A 5890-nucleotide genomic window follows, 5' to 3' on the forward strand; every position below is an offset into this window, starting at 1 on the left:
TATTAATCTCAACACACTTATGTATAAGACTTACATGCTTAAAAAAATCTCATGTTCATGCTCTCAACCATGAAATCAAAACGCAATTATTAAATATTTCTGGATTTTGTATGGAGTAAAATGGTTTGAAGTTAAATAAATTGAACTGGTTCAAGCATGCATGTATGCAACCACATATGAGCATTTGCCAGTTTCTTTTAATTGAAAATTAGGTAAAAACACCACACGTCTGGGACCTTCCACAACTCAAAAGGACCAACAAAACGGTGAGGATTTTGGACTCCTTAAGTGGAAGGTCCTTAGCGAGGAGCCATACCTTCTGGCTTGGTGCGTAGTCTCATGTTCCTGACTAAAAACCTTGATGAGGGACTGATATAAAATCTGACTGCATGGGATCTATGACCTATGGACTGTATCCCTCCCAGTCCAGATACAAGCCACAACCACAGCGGCGCATGTCCAGCATCCAACGGACAGTAAAGGCAGGATGGTTGATCATCTTGGGTGGGGGAGGAGCAGGTGTTGGTGGGGGACAGAGGGCTGGTGGAGACAGGTTTGACTTGGGCCACATGGAAGGTGGGATGGACACAAAGGAAAGCAGGGAGTTTGAGAAGGACAGCACAGGGGTTGATAAGGGACTCGATCTCAAAAGGACCAACAAAACAAGGAGGTGTTTAGCCTAGTGCTGGGATCTGGTGGAGGCATGAAGCAGGGCAGTGCTGGTACGTCTCCAGGTCCTGCGACAGCGACCTCTGGGCTGTTACCCAAGAGAGCTAAGGAAAGGGGACGTACCAGAGGAGGGGTAAGGAGTCGTGGGCATTTACTACCCAGGGCAGCTGGGAGCTCCAGGTGGACGGGTTAGCGGAGGGGATGCAGCAGGACACAACCTCCATCTCCTTGTTGACCTGCTCTGACTGGCTATTGGTCTGCGAATGGTACCCCAAAGACAGGCTGTTGGTGGCCCCCAGTGCCTTGCAGAAAGCCATCCAGAACTAAGAAATTAACTGGGGACCTCTGTCTGACACAATGTCTGAGGGGATGCCTTGCAGGCGGAACCAGAAGGGCGGCGGTCTTCCTGGCTAGTTCGGACAGGGCAAGGAAATGGGCGTCTTTGGAAAAGCAATCAATGACTGTGAGTATAACTTTTTTACCTTTAGAGGGAGGAAGTTTATTCAATTCAATTCAAGAAGTTTATTTGATCATACGTATACTGTACATACTTCCATACATATATGCAGTGAAATGACTTTACAGCTATAGAAGAAATTCTCCTGCATTGTTGGTGTGGTTAATCTGCCCGCTACAAGAAAACAAAAACTGAGAATATTAAATATATTTATTCTGCAGAATAAAGAGAAAGATTCAGTACTGCTCAAACGTAGTGTTCTGACCAGTCTGACCCTCTTTCTGACAAAGACGGCTATATACTATAGAGAGGTTGTGGCCAAATATTGATTATATGTATTTTTCACTCACATTTCCTCCTTTTGTTCCTACTGGAAGAACCCCTTGAGGAAAATGCAATAAGGCAAACATTTCATATAATTTAGGCAAAGGGATCAGAATATATAAGATATAATTCAAGGACATCTCCACCTCAAATAAGCCAAATGTCTCTTCTCACATTTGACTAGAGAAGAGTTAAAGACCAGTAAGGGTTATCTACACTATACTACAACACATAAGACAAATGCCCCTTGTCGTACAGAGGAAATTCCTGTGTGAAGCCATCTTACAATTCTAACAAGAAAACAAAAAGTCATGAATCACATTATGAAATAAACAAAATAAACATAGAGAGATTCCACTAATACATAATACTATGCAGATGAATCAATGGTTATCACTTAATAATGACAACAACAAAATTCATCGTGAACATAATGACTAACACATCCTATAAGTAGGGATAAACATAAATAGACAAACATTTTCACATTTCAACATCTCAGTGTCTCAACATCTCTGTGATCATCATAAGGTGGTTTCCAATCATCTAGTGGAATGGAGACAAACTGTCCCGCCGTCATATTAGTAATCATGTCACGAAGGATAGGTACTATACACGCTAGACAGCAACATAGCACCAAACACATTATCACGACAGGTATCAATATTTTTATGAACGTAGAAATCCACGGTCCCGGTGCATTTCTTCGCCAAGTCAATGGGTCCCAAGTGTCAGCTTGATCTTTCATTAAATCATCACGTAACTCTTTCATAGATTGTATGGCTAAAGACTCTGTTAGTCATCAAATTTCCTGATTTGACATCATTATAAAACCTAAATACTTGAACATGAAATGTAAAATGTCAAAATGAATGCTGAAAATGAAACACACACAGGGAACAAAATATATACATAAAGCACATCACAACAGAAAACAAACCAACAACCAACCTCGAAACACAAACCCAAAACTAAAAGAGAAAACAAACAATATCCCAACAATCCCAATTCCCAACAACAATAGGTACATGCAAATGTATACCAAGAATAAAACGGGAGCAATTGCAACAAAACAAATGGTTGTTACGCGAGAAAAAAAATGATATGCCTAAAAATAACGCGTTGTGTATGGTTATCAGAAAAAACCTCGCCCTTGACGTCCCGTAAAACCCAGTTGGAAACCCAGGAAGTCCTTTTGATGGAGGGGCGAAGGAAAAAGATGACCATATAACAAGGTGGGGAGTGGCCAGGCGTGATCAAATGTGGAGCAGAAGTCCAGCGGTGGAGCCAATGTTGGTGTCGAAAGCCAGATAACTGCTGCCAAAACACACATTTCTTCAGCTGTGGTAAGGGGAATGGCGGTAACCCATGTAGCCTATGTAGCTGTGGTTGACGTGGTTCCATCGCAGTTGCAGGGTGAGCAGCGTTCGGTGTACACTCACGTTGTCTCCTCAACCAATACTAGGAACTTTCTTGCAATGGAGTGCTTGTATCAACGTTGGTCGTTTTGCCACCTTAACTGCTGGTGCGGTGGTGAGGAGTATCTGGAACGGTTCCGGGAATCTGGCAGAGTTCCAGCTTTTCCCCTGGAAGTCGCGAATCACCACCGAGTCACCTGGTCGTTTGTCGTGTAATGGTCCTTCAAGTAGGACGGGTAGTGTTGCTTTGACCTGGGCACATAGACTTAAACACTTGGGCGAGAGACACACATTTTGACAACATTGTTTGGTGTTGGTCCACGAATGTAAAATAGGGTACGTGGAATAATTCTGTGATTTCCCAAAACAGTTATGTTGAATAACCGACTACAGACTCAGCACAAATATTAATGTATGCACCCTAGTGTAAAAACAACAGTATTATCACAACGTCTAATATGTAGGAGATAATGTTCATAGAATATCGATGAGGCTACAAAACAATCGACAGTGTGTAAATCATGCAACGCTTTTCAAATTTTCCTAGAATGCATTTCTCGAAAGTTGCCTGAACATAATCACTTCCACACAATCCATTAATAAAGTAAAATCTAAAAATGATAAACACTAAACTGGACAATCTGATCACTACTGGTTTACGTGGTGTAATTCATATGTGGCTTTTGTCGACAGAAGACAGACCCAACCGCATTGGTTTCCAGGTCAGCACTTCATGCTGGGACAGTCCTGTCGCACCATGTGATTGTCCTCGCATTCCCATCATCACTAATGGCAGGAATGAAAACTCAGTAGAGCTTACCTTTACTGGGATTCCATTCTGAAAAACATGTCAATTATCACCAAACAATATTTGAACCATGACAAAGCGTCAGCTTGATAAGTCCAACATTAGGTTCCTGCATTGTTCTAAGAACAATCATTTTGTTTACTTAATTCTCTAACTATATCCCTCCATTTTGACAAATGGTACTTACCATATGTCCAACAAGTAAGACAATGAAAAACTAGTGGGAAAGATAAAGCTCAGTACATACAGTAGCAAGTGGCTCTGCCACTACAATAATTCAGTGCAGGATGCCTTTGAGTAGAGTAAAAAACAAAGTTAGTGAGGAATCCTGTGTCCATCTGTGTAGGAGACAACCATCATTATTAGACAAGAGCAATATTAGGTACGGCGACTTTGTTGGCTGCATTGGCTCTAACATTTCCTATAGAGATAGGGTCAAGTACATAAATGTAAACAACACAAATAGGAAGATCAAAATGGGGGGGCTATGACATTAAAACATTAACCAGATGTACTGTATGTCTCATCAGTCAGCTGCACCACACCGTAACACACTTGCCTGTACATATTCATGCAATCAATTAAAACAAAAGACAGTTTACAACAGATAGAAACAAAAACACAACCGGTTGTACAAAGATAGACAAACACTGTTTTATACAAAAAAAAACAGAGGACAAACAAACCAAAACCCCCCCCGTTCTTTTTGTTGTACTCATGAGTTTAAATCATCGTAGTTCAACTTTTCAAGGACTTTAGTAGCAAGATCCGGGCGGGGAGAAGCCACAACGGCCATCGCTGTCAAGCAATCATGTCAATCTCCATTAGAGGGAAGAAGAGAAGTTGGAGTAAGCAAAAAGTTGCACATGTTGATGATGGAGAGCTGTTGCCGGAGAGAAATGAGCCGGTTTGCTTCATAGCAAGATGAAGGCTACAGCATGTAATCAACTCAATAAGCCCAGCACCAAGTTCCAGAGCATAGTATGCAACAAGACGTGATTTATCTCCATAAGATTTCAACAACACAACTAACATAAACCCATGTCCCTCATCCACAGTTAAAGTAATCCAGCAAACCCAACATGGAGATGGTGCAAAAAGCTTGTTTGAAAAGCAACAAAATGTTCTCCCATCTAATGGCTAGGCCAGCATTGCCTCATTCCACAATCTGAAAACAACAATAACCACAACAGCTAAAAAGGCCATGCCAGGGTGCGACCCTGAGGAGACAAAATTAAAATAAAATAGATGTCATGACTCAAATAATGAACGTTCTTTTATGCCGACTGGAGTTATAAGGGGGGGGGGGGGGGGGGGGGGAGAAACTGTGAACATCTTGTCCGAAGTATTTTAGGAAGTTCTGTGTATCTACGACACAAGCAGATCAATAAACCATCAATATTTTATTAAGTGTGCTGCAATTGATAAAATAAAAATCAGTCAAATACATTTCCGTAATGTGGCAAAAGAAAACATAACCGGAGGCTCCACATAACTTCAACAATGACTACAACAACTAGAGAGGGTAAGGAAAATTTGATTCACATACTAAAACATTTTAATATTTAGCATTCAATAGTATATTACAATTCTTTATTTATTTATTCCTTATAATTTTTACTTATAAACAATAAGCCTGAGATGTCAGCAGTCATCGATCTAATAGTATCCTAACTGGCATTGATAAATAACATTTGATAAACTATCCATCAATTTATGTTACTCAACTCCTAAAAATGACATATATTATGTGTGTCATGATCCTTCCCCTGCTGTGTTCCTGTCTGTCTCCCTCCAGCTCCCCCTGTCTCCCACTAGGTCTCTCTGTCCCTCTCTGGCCCCTGTCTGTGTTTCATGTCACCTCAGTTCCCAGTCACTACACACCTGTCCCCAGCCTGTTATCAGACCACCTGTCTCCACTTCCCTCGTCACTCCATTTGTACTTAACCTGGTGCTCTTCACTCTGTCGGTTTGTCCTTGTTGCCTGTCTCTTCTGCCTAGGTTGTGGCATGCGCGGGCCACGGCACTGCATGTTCCCCTATGTTAACCCTGGACTCTCGATGCCTGATTCCCCGCCAGGTCCTCTGCTTCTGGTCGACAGTTCTCCTGTCTTCCCCGTCACAGTCCTGATCTCCTGTCTGTTGCCTGTTCCTGGACCCTGATGCCCTGCCGGTTTACCTGAACCCTCATTCCCTTGTTTTGACCCCTGCCTGT

Source organism: Zeus faber (assembly GCF_960531495.2).
Source record: "Zeus faber genome assembly, chromosome: 6".
Lineage (NCBI taxonomy): Eukaryota > Metazoa > Chordata > Actinopteri > Zeiformes > Zeidae > Zeus > Zeus faber.